The following is a 23,471-nucleotide window of genomic DNA, read 5'->3' on the forward strand; positions in this document are numbered from 1 at the left end:
AGCCTGGGGGTCCCTGTTTGATTTTTAAAGAATAGGGTTGTCGTAAAGGGCATTTGAAGGTCAAATATCTGCTCCATTTTAATAATAGTTATAATCAATGGAGAGAGTTCTCTGGGCTCTCAGTAGCTAGATTTTTTTTTAAATCAAACATTCTATTACCAATAAGCATGCTGGCCACATTCAGGGGCGGCTCCAGGCACCAGCGCTCCAAGCGCGTGCCTGGGGCGGCAAGCCGCAGGGGGCGCTCTGCCGGTCGCCGCTAGGGCGGCAGGCAGGCTGCCTTCGGCGGCTTGCCTGCGGAGGGTCCGCTGGTCCCGTGGCTTCAGCGGACCTCCCGCGGGCACGCCTGCGGGAGGTTCGCCGAAGCCGCGGGACCAGCGGACCCTCCGTGCTTGGGGCGGCAAAATGTCTAGAGCCGCCCCTGGCCACATTTTTGTAGGACCTACATAAACATAATATTTAGTGCTTCCTCGGTTGGTTCTACAGCAGTAATTAAATAGATGACACTATTCCTAGAGCGTTGTTCTGCTTGGAGGAACAATGGCTCATTCTGGCATGATGATGTACTGTAGAAATAAAAGTAAGTGATGTTAAATGGAAAGGGCCATGTTAATTTCAGCTCCATTTGAAACACAGAAGTGTAGGGACGAGCGGGAGATAGATTACTATATGGAAGAGGACAGATTTAGTAGAGAACAGAGTCTAGGGCAATATTAACAAATGATGGAGAGGAAACAGTTAAAAATCATGAAAAGTAATTTACTCTGTTCCTGCCAAAATGCCCTTAAAAGCCACCATGTAAATCTGAGATCCCTCTTTCCCCAGCACAGTTAGTGGTATCAGTGGGACTGGAGAGTGGCCAGTAGAATGTGTGTCTGTGTGTGTGTGTGTGTAAACTTCCTAGCAGACAGGATACAGACATGAGTCATCAGGTAACTGTACGCCTGGGACATGGAGAAGAGAAGCTACAACCTCTAGCTCCAATGATGCATAGTCCCAGATTTCAGCTAAAGAAAGAGTCCTGCTACTATTCCAATGGAATGGGCCCTCATGTGTCAAGGAGCAGCACTGTGGTGTGCCATCGAGTAGAGGGAGCACACACACACATCCATGCTCCAGGACAGGGTGCACTGGAGTTTAGCCGAAGAGTTAAGAGTTAAGCTGCTCGGCTATTTCCCGTATTTCGCAGAAGCGCCTTCCTTGCTGGCTGCAGAGCTGGGACATTCAGGCCTCATTTCTTTAATGCTCTCAGGTTTTTGTACAGAATGCGACACCTTGACAAATCTCCACTGGGTCCGCCCAACGTTAATAACACATGGCTGACATGTACAACACCTGCAGATAGCCAAGCGACTGCTACTTTACTAGCCTGCTGTATGCAGGGATGACAGAGTATCGTGCACTCACTGCATGCCATTCCAGCTGTGCTCATCAGTCAGTATTATGGTGAGAGCTGAATCAGAGCAAATCCCGAACCATCATTGCTCAAGCTTAGTTACTATCGGCCTGATCCAATGCCCAGTGAAGTCAACGGAAAGACTCACACAGATTTCAATAGGCATTGGACCTGGTTCTAAACTGGGGGTGAGGAATAGCTGACTAAGGCAAAACCCCAGATAGAACATGCCTCTCCTGAACTTTGGGAGAGTTTGGATCAGAACCTGATTACGGTGGTTTGGGCCTGGTCTCTGGATTGAAGTGTGGTTCGAGGGAGAGGAAACTGGATCCTATTCTGTCATCAACAGAATTCTTTACTAAATTCCAGTCAGTTACATCCACGCCAGCTCCCAGGGGAAGGCAATGGATTTCACAGGTGTCACTAAAGGCATAATCTGAAAGCATCACCTGGCCTGTAGAAGCTTTACCACTAGTAATGCTGCATGAGAAGCAAAGTTTCACAGAGTTTATAGCCAGAAAGGACCATAAAATCATCTAGTCTGACCTGTGTACCGTAGGCCCTCGAATCTCACTGTTGCCTCTGCACTGAGCTCAGTAACTCGTGTTTGACTAAAGCCTCTTCAAGAAAGTCTTGATTTGAAGACATCAAGAAATGGTGACTCCCCCACTTCTCTTGGTAAGGGCTAATCACCCTCACTGTTACAAAACTGCCTTATTTTTGATTTGAATGTGTCTGGCTTCAGCTTCCAGCCACTAGTTCTTGTTGTGCCTTTCTCCACTAGATTAGATTAAAGAGCCCTAAAATACCGGTAATTTCTCCCCTTGAAGGTACTTATACACTGTAATCAAGTCACCTCTCAATCTTCAAGCGCGACAGATTGAGCTTTCTAAATCTCTCACTGTCAAGTAGTTTCTCCAGCCCTCAAATATTTGTTGTGGCTTCTCTCTACACCCTCTCCAATTTTTTCAACACCCTTTTTAAGTGATGTGGGCATCAAACCTGGACACAGTATTCCAGTCTCAGTCTCATCAATGCAGTCCACCGGAGGTAAAAAATCACCTTCCTCCTGCTACTCACTGCTCTCTTGTACCCAGCAGGGCTCTCAGATCCCAGGCTGAGGCTGCAGGGCTGGCAGCTGGAAAACTTGTGGTTTTGCTTGTGGAGTGAGCACGTTTGATCGGGAACCACTGAGGCACAACCATGGAGTCCCACAAAAGCATTTTTACAAAGCCACTTTTCAGAGCACAGTCGTACGTTAAAGGGCAAGACCAACCAAATAAGAGAACTGCATACGAGTACGGAGTAATTAATCTTAACACACAAATTATGACCTTACTACAGTTCTTTGCCCTCAAGTCTAACTGAACTGTTTTTGAAGTTGGAAGAAAGTTCTGAAAGGTGACAGAACCTATGTCAGCAATCATAGAAGCATAGGGTTAGAAGCAGGGCCGGCTCCAGCATTTTTGCCGCCCCAAGCAGCAGGGGGGAAAAAAAAAAAAAGAAGAAATCGGCAGCAGTTCAACGGCAGCTCTACCGCTGCTGCTTCGTTCTTCGGCAGCAATTCCGAGGCAGGTCCTTCCCTCTGAGAGGGACTGAGGGACCTGCCGCCAAATTGCCGCCGAAGACCCGGACGTGCTGCTTCTTTCTGTTGGCCGCCCCAAGCACTTGCTTGCTGGCTGGCCTGGTGCCGGCACTGGTTAGAAGGTGCCTGCAAGGGTCATCTAGTCTAACCCTCTGCCATGATGCAGGATGTGTTGCGTCTAAAGCCAACAAACTCTGGGTGAAAGCCTGACTCCATTGAAGCCAGTGGCAAAATGCTGTCCCTGCTGTATTTTCAGCCTGCCTGCAACTATACAATCACCCAGCCTGTTCCGTCCTAGCTGTTGATTGCTGGGTATTTCTTGATCAGGGGAAGGTGTGCAACTGCACAGGACTTGTCCTTGGCTGGTAGGTTCATTGCTTGGACAAGACCACATCCAGTGGAAGGCTGAGACTGAGGATAACGCTGGAGAGGCTGGGGGTGGTGTTCTCCTGGGCCAGTACCTCTGTCTGTTAGCTCAGTCGCTCAAAGCCCACACAACAGCTACTCCAGATAGCCCACATCTTCAGATAGTCCCATTTCTTACCTTGTTTTGGGGGAGGCAGTGCAGCCTAGCAGACAGAGCACTGGATTGGGACTTAGAAAACCAGGGAATTCAATTCCTGACTCCACCACTGACCGGCCTGGTAGTCTTGGGTAAATCATGTGCCCCCTTTGTGCCTCAGTTTCCCCATCTACAAAATGGGAGAACACCGCCGACCTCCTTTGTGAAGAGCTTTGAGATCTAGCACGTTTCATCAGTAGATAAGAGCTAGGAATTATGATGATGACACAACAGCAACAGCTTAACAATCAAACTGAACCTAATAGCTTAGGTCCTAAAGCACTCATTGATGGTGTTGCTTATTCAGCAGGTGGAGCTCTTGCCATGGAAGAGATACTCAAACCAGTGTCTCAGGAGGACATGGAAACATAAAGCCAAAGTCCTGGCCACTCCGTACTCCAAGATCCACAGCATGTTTGGCAAAAGTAGGGGTATTAATTTCATTCTCCTTGATAAACACCAACTTGGATATTTACATTCTGTCTCTCTACAGTCCCGCTACAATTTCTATCAATTTTACTTGCTTTTTTCTTTCCTGTCCTTAGCTGCTGTTTAGTGTTGTAGTGCGTTGTTCAACAGCTGCCATGTTCCACCCTGGAGGTGGCCACACTGGGAGATCCAAACCGTTACTGGCAATTGTAAAGTATGGCTACCCTGCAGCTGGGAGGGTAGACAAGACAAGAGGGTAGACAAGTATCAGAGGGGTAGCTGTGTTAGTCTGGATCTGTAAAAGCAGCAGAGTGTCCTGTGGCACCTTATAGACTAACAATGCTCCAATACGTCTGTTAGTCTATAAATGCTCCAATGAGTCTGTTAGTCTATAAGGTGCCACCGGACTCTTTGAGGGTAGACAAGACTCTCATCAGTTTTGCTCAAGCTATCAAGTTAAAATATAGTAGCGTGAACGCGGCAGCACGAGGGGATGGCTCAGACTAGCCACCTGAGCTTGTATTCAGGCAGATAGCCCGAGCCACAGCCTCCACACTGCTATATTTAGCACGCTGACCTGATCAAAGCTAGCGTGAGTCTATCGAGGTCGGGAGGCAAGTTCCAAGCTGCAGCATAGACGTATCCTAAGATGCTTTGGGATTTGTCTGGATGACAGCCCCTATACAAATGTAAGACTCAATCATGAGTCATCACTTATGGGGTCTTTGTGTGTTCCAAGCACTGGATGAACAAGTAAGGTCCTTATTCAGACTCGACTGAATAGCTAAGCTCTCATCGGATCTCACGCTTTGTTCCGAATGCAGCTAGGATAAGGCTCTAGGCAGGAGTTGCCTAGCTGAGGTCCTGCCACTGAGAACGCTCACCCCAGGGAGCAAGTTGAAAAATGACGATATCACAGGGCACAGTCACAATCTCACGACGATGACTGACATCATTTACGCCTGCTGAATACAACCGCGGCACAGCCTTATTGCATGGGCCAGTACTGTAAGAACCGCTCACACTCGCACAGAACATTCCTAGTTTGTACCGAGGACCTAATTCTACAACAGCGCGGGCCAGGCGACACAGCATTGGCCTGGGAATCAGGAGACACGTGCACTATTCCCAGTTCTCCTGCTGACCTACTGTATGATCTTGAGCAAGTCACTTCACCTCTGTGTGACTCAGTGTCTCCTCCCACTCCTCTGTGCCTTGGCTGTTTAAATTGTGAGCTCATCAGGGCAGGGACTTTTTCTCACTAGGATATACGTACAGCACCTAGCACAGTGAGGCCTCTCGGCATGCCTGTCACCCAAATTATAACTAATGATACAGCCCTTCCTCCCACAAGGGCTGCAAGTTCTGGCTTTTGGTTATCAGAGCTGGACACTTTTTTTTTTTTTTTTAAAGTATCACACGAGCCAACTGAATTGTGGAGACTTTCCCGTGCTGTTCACCAACATTTCTAGACCAGGGCCCATTCCAACACCCACTGAAGTCAATGGAAAGGTTCTCAACAACTTCTGTGGGCTTTGGCTCAAGCCATTACAGCACCGAGAAAATATCCCGTCAACCCCAATGTGCTAGACTCATTTTTAAACACTGATGCCAAGACTCACACAGACAGTTTTAGAACCAGCTGCTTATGTTACACATTCTTAAGGAAGGTCAAGTAATCCAGCAAACAGCTCATGACTTTCCCGCGCCGACCTTCAACTGCTTTAATTAAAAGGATAGCAGCACCAGAAGACTGAGTCGTGAAAGCTGGCTATCAAAATCTTACAGGGGTAAACTCATTTGACCTTGCAGGAAGAACAGCCCTTCTGGTCGTGTGGCCTATGCCCGCTGAGCATTTAATTACAAAAATCTGCTGAATGTTTAAGGAGAGGGAAACTCTTCACGGGAGCACTGCAGGAGGGACTGGGACTGGGACAGGCATTATAGCAAAGCCCATCTACTGTCTACTGTGTGCCAGATGAAGAGTGGTCCATCAATGTCATGTCAGGGAGATCCTGCTCTGTGCCAATAGCAACTGGAAGGATGCAGCACCTGCACAGTCCTTGGGACACATCCTTTACTCTCCCTGAAGTCAGCGGAGCTGCACCAGTTTGCACCAGTGGAAGATCTGCCCTCTGGAGAGGCTAAAGAAATAATCTTACCCAGGCAGGGCTTTGGAGCTGTGCTCTGGCTCCGCTCCAGCTCCAGGCAAAAACCTGCAGCTCCACTGCTCCGGAGCTGCTCTGGGCTCCAGCTCCAGGCTCCGCTCCAAAGCCCTGTACCCAGGAACTTAATTTTGTGCCAGGTTTTTATTTTAAAGCACTCAAAGAAACAAGCAGAAATTGGCAAGGTTTTAAATCTGCAAGATCCCTAGTGATACAGGCTCTGAGCTCAAAGCTCTGCTTCATGGTAACTACAATGGGGCTGGAGCACTGGGCCATGGTCTCAGTGTCGCTAAAGAGAGGTAAGCCAATCACCAGCACGCATCCACCCCTCTTCTGATCTGAGTTTGGTGCACTGGTCAATAAGGAGCAGCCCCAATGAAGCGACCCAAGTGAGATTAGAAGTGAGCCCCTGGGGGTTGCTATGTATTGAGTGCTGTCAATGGGCCCGATTCCCATCTCATTTACACCAGCATAAATCCAAAGCAACGCCACGAAGTCTGTGGAGTTACACAGGGGGATCAATTCACCCTTTTGTGTTTTAATCCAACACACAAAGGCCTTGCCTGCCCAGCAGCAGATCCCTACCCGGCAGCGAGAGAAGGAGACCCAGTCAACAGCTATTATCTCCCCTTGACCACCCCCGGGCTTTTAGAGTTTAGGGTTAGGGTAGATTGCTTAGTGGCTCCTGCTGTCCCTGAACCCAAGGGAGGGAAAGGGCCAAAAATGGCAGCTGACCCCTCTCCCATTCGGATACTTAGCCCTAAATGTTATCTGGTGATGCAGGGTGGATCAGATCCCTGCTCTGTTCCCTCCATGCCCAATCTGTCGGGATGCGGGGTGGGGCCTGTGGAAAAAGTGGGATCATTTCCACCCACTCAGAAAGCAGGAAGCTGCAGCTATTGGGAAGCTAAGTTTCTTGTGCCTCGCTCCCAGGATTGCCAATCCCAAATAATAAGAACATAAGAACGGCCATACTGGGTCAGACCAATGGTCCATCTAGCCCGGTATCCTGTCTGCCAACAGTGGCCAGTGCCAGGTGCCCCAGAGGTAACGAACAGAACAGGTAATCAACAAGTGATCCATCCTCTGTCGCCCATTCCCAGCTTCTGGCAAACAGAGGCTAGGGACACCATTCCTGCCCATCCTGGCTAATAGCCATTGATGGACCTATCCTCCATGAATATATCTAGTTCTTTTTTGAACCCGTGGGCCTTCACAACACCCTCTGGCAAAGAGTTCCACAGGTTGACTGTGTGTTGTGTGAAGAAATACTTCCTCTTGTTTGTTTTAAACCTGCTGCCCATTAATTTCATTTGGTGACCCCTTGTTCTTGTGTTATGAGGAGGAGTAAATAACACTGCAGGGAAGTGGTGTTGGAGAAAGAGAAGATGGGAAAGGGGGTAGGTGTGGGGCTGAAATGCTGCTAATGATTGTGACTGAGCATCTGGCAGGATCTAGTCCAGTTGTGTTTGTTTTAGCACAAACATTCCGATTCGCCTTTCAGAGCCACCCTGTCCATTGCTTAAAGTGGTCTGAAAAAACTGGGGGCGAGGCCTTCATTCTTTGGTAAGATAGTGCTGAAAGCACACCTCTCAGCAACACGAATCAATTCAAACACTTATCTTTTGGCTGGGTCTGCAGCCCCTTGTGACCTCTCCTGCCCCCCACTCCCCTGGAAGTGCTGGTCACATCTCACTAGAAGTCAGCAACACAAGGCAGAGTCAGCACAGCTAACTTTGAGTCTGAACCCCCCCCCCCCATCTCCCCAACATCCTCCTCCTCCGTCACATATTGAAACAACTTCACCCAAGCGACCCCAAACTGGCGGAGGAATGAAACCGGAGTTACGGGGCTCAGTCAGTTCTCTCCTACCTGCAGGGAGAAAAATAACCCTGCCTGTGCTTTTCAGGCTTGGAATCTCTCTCTTACAGACTGGTGCTGCTGCTTTCGACTTGGAGATGCCAAGGGATCATTTTTGCGAAGCAAATAGTCTTTAATCTGCACCGTTCCCTCCTGGATGGTTCCTAAACAACAACTAGGGTGTGTCTACGTTGCACACGTGGGCTCACGGGACTCGGGTTACGGGGCTGTGGTGTACACACTCAGGCTCTGCCTGGAGCCCAATCTCTGGGACCCTGTGAAAGGGAAGAGTCCTAGAACCTTTGCTCCAGCCCGAACCTGAATGTGTACATCACAATTAAACAGCCCCTCGCCCGAGCCAGCTGACATGGGTCAGCCGCGGGTGTTTCACTGCAGCACAGACGTACACCTAGAGCCTTTGTCCAGGAGACTCTGGACATGCTAAGCCTCCATTTTGGCCATATCCACCCTAGAAAAATGAACGAGCTGTAACCGAACCCATTTAAGAACAAACGGCTCAGTGAGCCCCCACTAGCCATGCTGACCCTCCCCCAAACCAGTTGAACTGCCATGCCCTCTGGGTACCTATCCCACAATGCCCGCCTCGGCTCCCAGCAGCAGTGTATTCTGGGAGATGGTGCCAGGCCAGCATCAGGAGGACCAGCTGTACTGTTTCAGCTTGTTAGCACCCACACTGGGCTCGTTCATCTACCAACGTGATATATGCCATCATGTGCCAGCAATGCCCCTCTACCATGTACATTGGCCAAACCGGACAGTCTCTACGCAAAAGAATAAATGGACACAAATCTGACATCAGGAATCATAACATTCAAAAACCAGTAGGAGAACACTTCAACCTCTCTAACCACTCAGTGACAGACTTGAAGGTGGCAATTTTGCAACAAAAAAACTTCAAAAACAGACTCCAAAGAGAGACTGCTGAACTCAAATTAATATGCAAATTAGATACAATTAACTTAGGTTTAAACAGAGACTGGGAATGGTTGGGTCATTACACTAATTTAATCTATTTCCCTATGTTAAGTTCTCCTCTCACCTTTTATGGGTCATCTTAATTATCACTTCAAAAGTTTTTTTTCCTCCTGCTGACTATGGCTCATCTCAATCGATTAGACTCTTCCAGTTGGTATGCATACTTCCACCTTTTCATGTTCTCTGTATGTATAAATATCTGTCGGTGTGTTCCATTCTATGCATCAGAAGAAGTGAGCTGTAACCCACGAAAGCTTATGCTGAAATAAATTTGTTAGTCTCAAAGATGCCACAAGTCGTCCTCCTCTTTTTACTGGGATTAAACTGGTTCAGAATGAACTGCTGAAGCTTTAACCAGGAATTAAACCTGTCGGAAGGCTGGCTGTGCTTCCCAGCTATTAGACCTCTCGGGGCATTTCAGTGCCTAGACAGACACAAAGCATTCTACAAGCCTTGTAGGGCCTCTGATTGTTTCATTACTACTTTGTCATTTGCCATCCAGCAAATGCCTTGTCTACACTAGGGACAATAAACAGCCTTAAATTTACTCAGCACGGGTTAAAAAACACAGCCATGTACACAAGCAAAAAGTAGCTGTCGTTAATACAATATAAAAGGTGATTCTATGCTACGCTACTGCCCCTGTGTGTCCTGTCCATTATTGGAGAACAGTGGCCAGGCAGGTAGGTTAGAAGGGTAAAGGTTCTATCATGGCAGAAGGAGCCAGAGATGCGTGGAACCAGGGTGAGGAGGGATCATTGCTCAGCAGCAATGGCTTGATTTTCAGAGACATTGATCATGCGCGTCCTCCTCTGCAGCTCATTGGAGTGGATCCGCACCTTTTAAAAGTTAGCCAGATTTTCAAATAATTTAGGGGTAAAATCATGCACCTAAACTCATACAGTTACTGCAATTAAGTTCACATCTTGGGTAATCACATGTGCAAATAGCCAGCTAGCAGGGCTTCTAAAAGCGCTCAGCATCACTTTTACCCCACTAATTGCAACGTAATTTTGGGGGTCGGAGCACCCAGAGGCCCCAACAAAGATGAGGACCCAATATGCTGGGCACTGGGGCATACACACACTGGAAGCTGTGCCTGCTGCCTTGAAGAACTTACAAGCCAACTGAAGATAAAGTGGGGTGCAAGACGATCAGAGGGGATGAAGGAGAATAACAGAGATAAGAGACACATGCTTGCAAAGACTAGCTAGGTACAAAGACTAGCAAGCCCTAAAGGTATAGGGCGTGGTTTGCAAAAGTGAAGTCTCGCTGGAGTCAGTGAGAGCACAGTTAAGCTAATGGGGAGAGCTTTTGGAAACCCCACCGTGACTACACAAGGAACACATGCGACCCTTGATCTCTGTGTAAGCCTCTTCCTGCTATCGGCAGGAGCTCTGCTGTGGATCAAGGGGATTATCTGGCCCTACATCTTACGTTGAGTAATACTCTGCTTTATGATGCCGTGGGATTAGCTGAGGAGTAAAATGATGCACAAAGCTCTTAGGACCACCAGAATCCGGTGCTTTGTAAACCTGGCCCACAACCCATAATAAAAAATGTAAGAGAGATGTTGCAGAAGCTTCCAGGTCCAGTCGGATTCCTCCAGGGTTAATTTCTGGAGAGGCTATTCTTCACAGATGCATTACTATTTATTATTATTATTAGTGTTATTGTAGTGGCTGGGAGCTCTAGTCGACCCAGGGCCCCACTAGGTGCTGCACAAACACAGAACAACAACAACAAAAAAAGCATGGCCTCTGCCCAAAAGATCTTCTGATCTAAGTAGAAGACAAGAGATGGGTACAGACAGATGGGGGTGACTACAAGGGAACAATGAGACAATTCCAGTCACCGTAACCGGCAGGGCTCTCTGCACACCAGCAGCCTGACCGCTGTCAAGTATCTTGTAGGCAGCACAGAAAAGGAAGTTTTCAGGAGGGATCTGAAGGAGAACAGTGAAGTGACCTTGTGGATGCTTACATGGAGCACCTAGAGTTTAAGGTCAGAAGGGACCATCAGATCACCTTTCTAGCCTGACCTCCCATAGATCACTGGACATTAAATTTCCCTTAGTTAGGAAGGGCTCTGTACTGGGCTTTCTCCTTCACAAGGGTTGCCAACATCCCCTGGTTCTGTTAGCAAAGAGGGTGAGGTCTTGGCCTCTCTTTTTAAGAAGATCATCCCTCTTCAAGCTGGTTTTGTGAACTATACGGCTGGGGCGGTCCTTAGGCATACGCAGAATACGCAGCTGCGTAGGGCACCACGAAATTTGGGGCACCGAATTGTCCCAAATTTCATGGAGCCCTGCGCAGCTGTGGGCTTCGTATGCAGCAGTGCCGGCGGCCAGCCCCATCCCCCAGCAGGCCCCCCGTGGGGTGCGCCCACTGCAAGGGGATTAGCCGGGGGGCCTGGCGCTGGCAGTAGGGGTCAAGTCTACCCCTGCACTCACCGGCATTGGCGGGAAGCGGAGCAACCCAGCCCCAGCCTGCTCCATTCCGCTGGCTCTCCTCTGTGTCGCTCCGCTTCCCGCCGCCAGTATGTGTGTATGGACGGGGGATGGACCCCTTCCCCCAAACCCCCCTCTCCCCGAGCGACATAGCTGGGGCGAGGGGAGCAGAGCGGGTTGGGGCTTGGTTGTTTTGCTTCCTGCTGCTGGCACCAGGCCCCCCCTAATCCCCCAGGCTGCTCTGGGCCTGTGGGGCCCCCCAAAGCAGCCCCCCACAGCTCCTGCCTCCGCAGCCCCACGGGCCTTGAGCGCAGCCCATACCCTCTGCAGGCCAAAGAGCTTATGATCTAAGTCGACAAGACAGGCACAGGCTGGGGGAGGGGTAGGCCACACAAGCAGAGGGTACAACGTCAGGTTGGTGCCACCATTTATTTTTGGTGGGGGGGGGTTTAGTTAGGAGGGGGATCAGCTAAATGGAAAGAAAAGTGAAGGAAGGGGGTACACTGAATTGAAGGGGGGGGGAATAAGGGTGTGACCCAGGCATAGGTGCCAACTCCGTGGGTGCTCCGGGGCTGGAGTGAAGCGGAGGTGAAGATACCATGAAGAAGGGGGAGAACGAGAGCTGGAGAGCCAATCAGCATAGGGCAGACAAAGTCCAGTCAAAACTGTATTTTAAAGCCAGATGAGATCACTGGAACGGTGGGAGGGGAGGGGCAGGGTGGACCAATGGGAAGACAGTGTTAAGAGACTTGAGTTCCCTTCTGAGCTCTGCCACAGAATCCATTGACCTGCCCGTGCCTCAGTTTCCCCCCATCTGAGAAACAGGGATACTGCCTGGTGCTCACCTTGGTACGGCCCTTTGAGCATTCCAGAGGGAAAGCGCCACAGACATGCTAAGCAGTACTGAATCCTTGAGGGCTCGTAGGGTTAGCATGAAATGTTCTTGGCACAAGTCAGACTCATGTCAATAGAATAAACGTTCCAGCGCTGAAGGACAGCTTACAGAAGACCAAAGGCCAGATTCTCTGTTGTGATCCAGCCCCTTTGTGCCCCACAGGCAGCACAAGGGAGCTGAGCTGTGGCTCCAAACAGTGGAGATTTCCCCTGGCAGAGGGAGACTCTCTAGTGATTAGTAAAGTAAATCCCAGCTTTCAAAGGACCTGATCCTGCAAGGTGCTGAGCTCCTTCCACTCCACAACAAGCACTGAAGGAGTCAGTAACTTGCAGGATTGGGCCCTATGTTTGTATGGGGATTTCCACCCTCTCAGGGATTTACTCAGGCATGTTGCCCAGTTATGGTTAATTAACAGGCCCAATTCTGCCCTCAGTTAGACAAGTGTGACTCACTGGATGTCCAGGCAAGTCACACCCATGAGCTACGGGCTGCACAGCACTTTAGTATTGTTTTGTTAAGGCACAGAGTGGGCTGGACGGGCTACATTCTACAATCACACATGGGTTCTTCATTGCCCCAGGCTCTGAGTGTCCCTAAGCCTCTGACTGCCAGAAACTGGGACTGGATGACAGGGGACGGATCACTTGATAATTGTCCTATTCTCTTCGTTCCCCCCTGAAGCACCTGGAACTGGGCTACACAGACCATTGACCCAGTATAGCTGTTCTTACATTCTACATCAGTGGCCCTCAAAATTTCCAAACTACTGTACCCCTTTCGGGACTCTGATTTGTCTTGCGTACCCCCAAGTTTCACCTCACTTGAGAACTACTTGCTCACAAAATCAGACATAAAAATACAGAAGTGTCACAGCACACTAGTACTGAAAAACTTCTGACTTTTTACCATATCATTATAAAATAAATCAATTGGAATATTAATATTGGATGTTCATTTCAGAGTATATAGCGCAGTATAAACAAGTCTTTGTATGAAATTTTAGTTTGTATTGACTCAGTAGCGCTTTTATGTAGTTTGTTGTAAAACTAGGCAAATATCTAGATGAGTTGATGTACCACCTGGAAGACCTCTGCGTACCCCCAGGGGTACGTGTACCCCTGGTTGAGAACCCTCTTATAAATTATCCCTTTGGAATGCAATGAGGTGTCTATTAAACCAGTGAGTTGTGAAAAGCTTTGGGAGTACACGGGCCAGATGCTCAGCTGATGTGAATTGATGCAGCTCTATTGAGGATCAGAGCCACCGGTCTCATCTCCTGTTCCACAGTGGGACATGCACACAGAGCCAGCTGGCTGATGTCTCTGGCGCCAGCAGGCTAAGGCGACTACCTCTCATTCCAGCCTCCCCAACATTCTCACGGGTGGAGAGAGAAAAAAAATTCAAGGTGTGTTTACAAATCATGCCCATTTTCAGATCAAGCCGCCTTCGCCTCCCTCGCCAAGGCTTTAACAACTCAGTATTGTGAATCCAGCCTCGATTTATAATTAACTGGGCACAAGGAATTTCAAGGGCATTGATACAGCTCCCACCTACAGCCCTGCAACACACCACTACCAATGGAAACATTCTCGTTATTCATTTCCCTCCTACCCCTCCCTGGATGGGAGCGGCCTGGCTGGAGAATAAGCCAGTTCCTACATTGCTTAAAAATCCCGCTGCCATAAATAGTAGATTTTATGATTTGTACTGGGGTTGCCTTAATCGTTTGCATTTCTACTGTCAGTAAGAATGGCAAAACCAAACACTGCAAATAAAAGGCCTGACACAGGAACGGAAGGGAGTATTAGCTAAGCCTCATACAACACCTTTCAAGCTGAAGGATACCAAAGGACTTTACAAAGCATAGGCTACATTCTCAGTTACAAACTTGCAACTCCTTTGCTCCCTACAGTGTCATATCAGATCGCTGTACGCTCCACATATTCAAAACTTCTCTGCATCAGCTCCAAAGTCAGATCCTACTATTCCACTGTCCCAGTCCCTTACCACTTATGCGAAAGCTCCATAAGCTGCATAGGCCCTATGGTCCATGGTAGAGCAGTTTTGATTCTCTCCAGCAGAGAGCAGTGGTGCACCCACACACCACCCAGTTCAGCGTGGTATAAATACATACACACAACACCACACTCACATCTCAAAACGCAGCTGCCCCTGGAGTGAAAAGTGGCTGCTGTTTAGAATCATAGAATCCTAAGACTGGAAGGGACCACGAGAGGTCATCTAGTCCAGTCCCCTGCACTTATAGCAGGACTAAGTATTATCTAGACCATCCCTGACAGGTGTTTGTGCAACCTGCTCTTAAAAATCCCCAGTGATGGAGATTCCACAACCTCCCCAGGCAATTTATTCCAGTGCTTAACCACCCTGACAGTTAGGAAGTTTTTCCTAATGTCCAACCTAAACCTCCCTTGCTGCAATTTAAGCCCATTGCTTCTTGTCCTGTCCTCAATGGTTAAGGAGAGCAATTTTTCTCCCTCCTCCTTGTAACAACCTTTTATGTACTTGAAAATTTATGTCCCCTCTCGGTCTTCTCTTTTCCAGACTAAACAAACCCAGTTTTTCCAATCTTCCCTCACAGGTCATGTTTTCTACACCTTTCGAAATTAGGCAGGAAATGAAAATGATACCATACCCAATCTTTCCAACTCCTTCACCACACAAATGGTCAGAACAGTCGTAAACCCGGGGTACGTATTTCCTCTCTGTCCATCACAGTGTGGCAAGGCTGCTCCTGCTTAACGCAATCCACTGAGTTGACGGATAGTTGCTCTTCCCTTGTGCACACAGGACGGTAAGGCATTGTACTCCTTGTCCAGACTGGCTGCGCTCTGCTGTTTGCACCCGTTCTGGGAAGCGTGCTCTCTAACAAAGGAGCGCCATAGTGTCACCTTACCCAGAGCTTCCTTTACGAGACTAAAGCAGAAAATGTTTTCAGCCAAAGTAAGCTAGCTGCACATGTACCTCCGCGATCAAGAGGTTTTTCCTCCCATGCTCTCCTGGCTGGGCTGCAAGATCCTCTCTACCTGCCCAGTGCCTGAGGGGACTCTACAAAACTACATGTTGTAAACAACAAATCACCTGTTACCTTAGCACAGGCACAGAGCTGAACCTTTGTCCCCTCTGATTGGCTAATAACAGGGAACTGCTCCCTCCAAGCACTTCAGTTTCATTAACTCTTTCCTTGCAGGATGCAAGCTTTGAAAAAAACAAAACAAAACATTGTGGAATTACGCCATGCCCCGCTCAGGAGTTACTGCCAAGATTTTACAGAGTGATTTTGGGTGCCTACTTTTTGGGGGACTCAACCTGAGACCCCTTACAGGGGCTTGATTTTAAGTGCTCACACACAGCCTCTGAAAATGAGGCACCTACACTCACTACTCACTTTCAGAAAACCGGCCCCAAACCCACACAATCTATCGCCCACATATAAGCCACTCCTCTTCTCCCCCTCCGCCCTTCAATGTTACAATATATTCCAGCTGGTCCAATAAAAGACGTCTCTCTAATATCCTGGGTCCAACATGGCTACAACACTGCATATATACTCCAGTGGCAGACCCACCAGAAAGGATGAAAGACGGCTGAAAGATTTTTGGTCACTCATTAACGGACGGTGTAAAAGTATCATTACTTAGTTTGGCAGAAAATTTTCATTTATGCTAAAAAGATCATTAATTAAGGTACTTAAAAATCATCAGAAGAGCTTTCTAATCTTCATGGGCCCCAATTTTCAAACTTGAGCAGCTACTAAAGTTTGCAGGCACCTACTATAAGTTCTGATTTTGAGGCAGACTAAACATACATAACTTTAAAACTGCCTAATTTTATTTTCAATGTGACGTCATCTAAAAATAGTTTCACTAAGATCTACAAATGAAACCCAGTTTGACATTTGAGGAATAATATATTTCCCTCATACTCAAATAACTGAAAACAGCTCCATCAATTTAGCTCAAACTTATTAGCTAGAAAAAAACCCCACCCTTTGGGCACAGACCAAGTATAGAACATTTCGACCCAACAAGGAAGTCTGAGCAAGTTATGAACATAAAAACATAAGAATGGTTGTACTGGGTCAGACCAAAGGTCCATCTAGTCCAGTATCCTGTCTACTGACAGTGGCCAATGCCAGGTGCCCCAGAGGGAGTGAACCTAACAGGTAATGATCAAGTGATCTCTCTCCTGCCATCCATCTCCACCCTCTGACAAACGGAGGCTAGGGACACCATTCCTTATCCATCCTGGCTATTAATGGACTTAACTAGATAAATTCATGGAGGTTCTCTTTTAAACGCTGTTATAGTCCTAGCCTTCACAAGCTCCTCAGGCAAGGAGTTCCACAAGTTGACTATGCGCTGTGTGAAGAAGAATTTCCTTTTATTTGTTTTAAACCTGCTGCCCATTAATTTCATTTGGTGGCCCCTAGTTCTTGTGTTATGGGAATAAGTAAATAACTTTTCCTTATCTACTTTCTCCACATCACTGGGGGAGGGGCAAAAAAACGTTCAACTGAAAACTGGAACTTATCCTCATTTATATTGACCATTTGCTCAGTTTGTGAGCAAATGTGGTGCTAGTGGTAGCTCTTCCTTTAGGCAGGCATAGAGAATGTGCAAACGGGTGGTAACTTTCAAAGTGCTGGGATTTCCTCCACCAATCACAAGGTGGTTTGTTTTAGCTGGAAGTGACTGGGCAACCCTTTAAGCAAAAAATAAAAATAAAATAAAATAAACCCCCAAAACAAAAGCAACGCGCACACACAACCCCCGCAAAACAAACTCCCGCCCGCCCCCAAACTGGCCATCTTTGATTGCAGCTGGCTAAGAATGTTGAGAACACAGAGTTCTCTTCTGGAACACCTCGAGATGATCAAAGATGGAGGGAGAAGAGAGAGACCATCTCTGAAAGAACACAGAATAGATGGAAAACAGCAGCTTCCACTGTAGGACCATTTGCAATGACAGAAACACTGATCATAGAAATGTAGGGCTGGAGAGGACTCCACGAAGTCATCTAGTCCATCCCCCTGTGCTGACCGGTGTTTGCCTAACCTGCTCTTAAAAACCTCCAGTGATAGGGATTCCACAACCTTCCTCAGAAGCCTAACTTTCCTTAAAGTTAGAATTTTTTTCCTAATATCTAACCTAAATCTCTATTGCAGGTTAAGATGATTACTTCTTACCCTACCTTCAGTGAACACTGACAACAAAGGATCACTGTCCTCTTTATAACAACCGTATCAGGTCCCCCTATAGTCTTCTTTTCTCAAGTCTAAATATGCCCAGCTTGTTTTTCTTAACCTTTCCTCATAGGTGAGGTTTTCTAAACCTTTTATCATTTTTGTTGTTCTCTTCTGGACTCTCCCCAATTTCTCTACATCTTTCCTAAAGCATGATGCCGAGAACTGGACACAGGACTCCAACTGAGGCCTCACCAGTTCCAAGCAGCGCGGGACAATTACCTCCTATGTTTGACATACGACATTCCTGTTAATATGCATCACATTGTTGACTCGTATTCAATTTGTGATCCACAATAACCCCCAGGTCCTTTTTGGCAGTGCTACTGCCTACCTAGTTATTCCCATTTTGTAGCTGTGCATTCACATTTTTCTTAAGTGTAGTACATTGCATTCGTCATTACTGAATTAAATCTTGTTGATTTCAGACCAAAATGTCTTCAATTTGTCAAGGTCATTTTGAACTCTAATTCTGTCCTCCAAAGTGCTAGCAATCCCTCCTAACGTGTGGGGATCCACACATTTTATAAAGTGTACTCTCCACTCCATTATCCAAGTCATTAATGAACATATTGACTAGTACTGGACCCAGGACAGACCCCTCTGGGCCCCCACTACATAAGTCTTCCCAGTTTGGCAGAAAAACCATTGATAACGACTCTGAGTAGGATTTTGCAACCAGTTGTGCACCCACCTTACAGTAATTTCACAAAGACCACATTTCCCTAGGCTGCTTATGAGCAAGTCATATGGGCCTGTGTCAAAAGCTTTATTAAAAATTGAAATATATCACATCTATAGCTTCCTCCCCATCCACTCGGTCAGCAACTAGGTTAGAGTGGCATGATTTGTTCTTGACAAATCCATCTTTACTATTATTTATAACCTTATTATAAATAATTGATTGATTGATTAATTTGTTCCAGTATCTTTTCAGGTATAGAAGGTCATCTGACCATAGGTGCTGGAACTAAGGGTGCTGCCAGGCCCCGTGGCTTGAAGTGGTTTCTATTACATACAGGGTTTGCAGTTTGGTTCAGTGGCTCTCGTCACCCCCACTATACAAATTGTTCCAGCATCCTGCGTTTGACTGTGCTATAATTCCTCAGGTCCTCTTTTTTTCTGCTTTTTAAAGATGGGCAAACAGTACCTTTCTCCAGTCGTCTGGGACCTCACCCATCTTCCATGAGTTCTCGAAGAAAATAGCTAACGGTTCCGAGATTGTTTCAGCTACTTCTTTAAGTACCTCAGGGTGCATTTCATCAGGCCCTGCCAATTTGAATACATAGAATCATAGAATATCAGGGTTGGAAGGGACCTCAGGAGGTCATCTAGTCCAACCCCCTGCTCAAAGCAGGACCTAATCCCCAACTAAATCATCCCAGCTAGGGCTTTGTCAAGCCGTGCCTTTAAAAACCTCTCTAAGGAAGGAGATTCCACCACCTCCCTAGGTAACCCATTCCAGTGCTTCCACCACCCTCCTAGTGAAAAAGTTTTTCCTAATATCCAATCTAAACCTCCTCCACTGCAGCTTGAGACCATTACTCCTTGTTCTATCATCTGGTACCACTGAGAACAGTCTAGATCCATCCTCTTTGGAACCCCCTTTTCAGGTCGTTGAAAGCAGCTATCAAATCCTCCCTCATTCTTCTCTTCTGCAGACTAAATAACCCCAGTTCCCTCAGCCTCTCCTCATAAGTCATGTGCTCCAGCCACCTAATCATTTTTGTTGCCCTCCAATCAACTCTTTCCAATTTTTCCACATCCTTCTTGTAGTGTGGGACCCAAAACTGGACACAGTACTCTAGATGAGGCCTCACCAAGGTCGAATAGAGGGGAATGATCATGTCCCTCGATCTGCTGGCAATGCTCCTACTTCTACAGCCCAAAATGCCGTTAGCCTTCTTGGCAACAAGGGCACACTGTTGACTCATATCCAGCTTCTTGTCCACCGTAACCCCTAGGTCCTTTTCTGCAGAACTGCTGCCTAGGCACTCGGCCCCTAGTCTGTAGCAGTGCATGGTATTCCTCCTTCCTAAGTGCAGGACTCTGCACTTGTCCTTGTTGAATCTCATCAGGTTTCTTTTGGCCCAATCCTCTAATTTGTCTAGGTCTCACTGTATCCTATTCCTCCAGAATATCTACCACTCCGCCCAGTTTAGTGTCATCTGCAAACTTGCTGGGGGTGCAGTCCATGCCATCCTCCGGATCATTAATGAAGATATTGAACAAAACCAGCCCCAGGACCGACTCTTGGGGCACTCCGCTTGATACAGGCTGCCAACTAGACATGGAGCCATTGATCACTACCTGTTGAGCCCAACAATCTAGTTAGCTTTCTATCTACCTTATAGTCTATTCATCCAGCCCATACTTCTTTAGTTTGCTGGCAAGAATATTGTGGGAGACTGTATCAAAAGTTTTGCTAAAGTAAAGGAATAACATGTCCACTGCTTTCCCTTCATCCACAGAGCCAGTTATCTCCTCATAGAAGGCGATTAGATTAGTCAGGCATGACTTGCCCTTGGTGAATCCATGCTGACTGGCCTGTAGTTCCCCAGATCCTCCTCCTTCCCTTTTTTAAAGATGGGCACTACATTAGCCTTTTCCCAGGCATCTGGGACCTTGCCCGATTGCCATGAGTTTTCAAAGATAATGGCCAATGGCTCTGCAATCACATCCACCAACTCCTTTAGCACCCTCTGATGCAGCGCATCCGGCCCCATGGACTTGTGCTCGTCCAGTTTTTCTAAATAGCCCTGAACCACTTCTTTCTCCACAGAGGGCTGGTCACCTCCTCCCCATACTGTGCTGCCCAGTGCAGTAGTCTGGGAGCTTACCTTGCTCATGAAGATGGAGGCGAAAAAAGTATTGAGTACATTAGCTTTTTCCACATCCTGTCACTAGGTTGCCTCCCCCATTCAGTAATGGGCCCACACTTTCCCTGACATTCTTCTTGTTGCTAACATACCTGAAGAAACCCTTCTTGTTACTCTTAACATCCCTTGCTAGCTGCAACTCCAAGTGTGATTTGGCCTTCCTGATTTCACTCCTGCATGCTTGAGCAATATTTTTATACTCCTCCCTGGTCATTTATCCAATCTTCCACTTCTTGTAAGCTATTTTTTGTGTTTAAGATCAGCAAGGATTTCACTGTTAAGCCAAGCTGGTTGCCTGCCATATTTACTATTCTTTCTACACATCGGGATGGTTTGTTTCTGCAACCTCAATAAGGATTCTTTAAAATTCAGCCAGCTCTCCTGGACTTCTTTCCCCCTCATGTTATTCTCCCAGGGGATCCTGCCCATCAGTTCCCTGAGGGAATCAAAGTCTGCCTTTCTGAAGTCCAGGGTCTATATTCTGCTGCTCTCCTTTCTTCCTTGTGTCAGGATGCTGGAGATGTCACAAAGGCTGTGTCATGGCATACCGAGAACACCAAGAAGTCATAATGCAAAAGTGGCTGAAGCGGAGTCATCAGACCCTTTCCTCAGAGCTAACGCCAGGCCAGAATTCAAGGAGACACTAGATAGCAGCATGTATCCCAGTGACGGTCTGGGAGCAAGCGAGCCAGAAAGGACCAAAGGGTCTGTGTCTGGTCACGTCAGTAAAGAATCTTTTATATTCATTTCAACTGAGTCTTGCCTCTTTTCTAACCTGCCCCAAAGACACAGTGATGTGCTGGCTTCGTCCACCAGGATAGACATGTGGCAACTCTGTGTATGAACTGAAAGCTACTTCGTGCACACGATAGCCTGAATACAGTGTGTGTCTGCTATGTTGCAACCTCTTTAAGATGTATTTCTACCCAAGATGCACTATGCGCTTCCATGCATCTCTTGGCAGTTTTCTTCATATCTTTTTGTGACTAACTAGTAAACCCCTTTATTAGGTTAGCTCCCCACCGCCTACTTTCCATTACAGCCCCACTGTTTTCGGAGTCACACTGTCAATGTCTCTTGTCGGATACAACTGCCATCCAAACGTTAGTACACAAAGGTGGAAACATGCCCTGGATCTATGGCACTCCTGGGAGTAATAACACTAACAGTTTTTGCTTAGAATCACAGCAGATTAGGGTTGGAAGAGACCTCAGGAAGTCATCTAGTCCAACCCCCTGGTCAAAGCAGGACCAACCCCAACTAAATCATTCCAGCCAGGGCTTCTGCTGTTACAGCAAGTATAAGGAACATTTGCTATTTGTGAGAGATGGGTTTTATGCCTCAGGTTCAGAAACTCGCGGCGATGGCACTTGTATCAAAAAGGGGTGTGAACTCCAATGTCCGAGCCAAATCCCAGTGAGGGGAACTACGTTCTGCCAAATACCTCTGCAACCTCACTCGGGCGTGGCACTCTTCTTTCCTCGCTCCCTTTCCTAACCTCTTGGGTAATGTTGGTGTTATACTGTTAACTAGATACTGCCCTAACTTCTTCTCTGCTGCGGTAGGTGGCGAGAGGCTGCAAGGGAGTCAGCTGTGGCCCCCTGGTCCTCTGGCTGGCTCATTCTCAGCATAGTTTAAAGCAGCCTGAGGGCTACTCTAAATTACCCAAGGTCCACCCACCAGCTGAGAACTACTGAAGCACCATATTTCTCCAGCCCCTAACAGACCTCCCATGTTGGGCTCAGGGGTTGGCACTGGAGCAGGCTATGCTGGTTCTACACCAATTGAGGCCTTCCCACAGTTTTGAGCAACACAAGGGAGCTGGAGCAGATTTGACAATTTGCCCTGCAGTATTGTACCCTCCGGTAGATTGCTTTTCAGTGGTGAGTGAAGGGATTCCTGTGAGGGACCAAATAAAGTCGGGAGGTCTTGATTTATGCAGATTAGCTGGAAAAATGCTGCTCGCTCTCTCTCAGGTATCTCTAAGGCACCTATTACCATCGTATCTAAGCACTAAACACGGCTAATTAACACTAAGCACATCCCCAGGTGCTCTTATATCTCTGCCTCTCCACAGTTCCAGAATGTTACTCTCCCCTCCCCCTTTGTCTTCTCTCTCTCTCCTCGCTCTCCTGTCTGTCCCTCTGTATCCTCCATCATGCACTAGCCCCCGGAAGGATTTTGGTACGGGGGGAAGGGTTAGCAAAATGGGATCTTGCAATTTCATCACAAGAGAGTCAGGTTTGGGCTCACTGCAGTCTCCTTTGGCAAGGCCAGGTATCTCCTGCTGAAAGTGTTATGGTGGCTGTATTATCTGACTACCCTCTGGGGGCTCCCTGCCTGCTAGGAATATATTATCTACTCCATTTCTGACCTTGAAGAGGAACAAATCTAGAGAGCCAATCCTACACAAGAACGCAGCTCACGTAGCATTGTGCTCTCAAATGCATTGCCTATCAGCATGAACACTACAAATCAAGGAAATCACCAGGTAAGGCAACATTATTATTACAATAGCGCTATTGTAATCATAAGTAATGGGGTGTAAGTTGCACATTGGTAAGTGGGGGTAAGTTTAAGGAAATCTAAGGGAGTCTAAATGAATTTAAGGTGATACAATATATACCCAAGAGGGGAGAAGAAATGTGTAAATTAGGTTCACCTGAAGGATGCTGATACATTGAAGAGGGTTCAGAGAAGAGCCAAAAGGATGATTAAAGGAATAGAAAACCTGCCTTATAGTGATAGACTCAAGGAGCTCAATCTATTTACCTTAAAGAGAAGGTTAAGGGGTGATTTATTACAGTCTCTAAGTACCTCCATGAAGAACAACTATTTAAAAATGGGTTCTTCAGTCCAGCAGAGAAAGGTAGAACCCAATCCCATGGCTGGGAGTTGGAGCTAGACAAATTCAGACTCAAAATAAGGCGTACAGTTTTGACAGTGAGCGTAGTTAACCTTTGGAACAATTTACAAAGGGTTGTGGTCCATC

At 47.3% G+C, this 23,471-nt stretch overlaps 1 protein-coding gene across 12 annotated transcripts in view; it reads right to left on the reverse strand.

Annotated features, from left to right (window-relative positions):
* Nucleotides 1-23,471, reverse strand: part of LZTS3 (leucine zipper tumor suppressor family member 3) — a 121,599-nt gene that overhangs the window by 20,175 nt on the left and 77,953 nt on the right. For 5 of the 12 annotated variants that reach the window (XM_039541852.1, XM_039541839.1, XM_039541843.1 and 2 more), the window contains exon 2: nucleotides 18,751-18,869. The exons of 4 other annotated variants lie outside the window; for them this stretch is intronic. The gene's annotated coding sequence lies outside the window, so the exon portion shown is untranslated. Of the gene's footprint in view, nucleotides 1-5,117; nucleotides 5,141-14,990; nucleotides 15,397-18,750; nucleotides 18,870-20,440; nucleotides 20,460-23,471 lie in introns of those variants that run through there. 3 more of the 12 variants (XM_039541844.1, XM_039541854.1, XM_039541855.1) reach the window with 3 other exon arrangements.

Source organism: Mauremys reevesii, linkage group 5 (genome assembly GCF_016161935.1).
Source record: "Mauremys reevesii isolate NIE-2019 linkage group 5, ASM1616193v1, whole genome shotgun sequence".
Lineage (NCBI taxonomy): Eukaryota > Metazoa > Chordata > Testudines > Geoemydidae > Mauremys > Mauremys reevesii.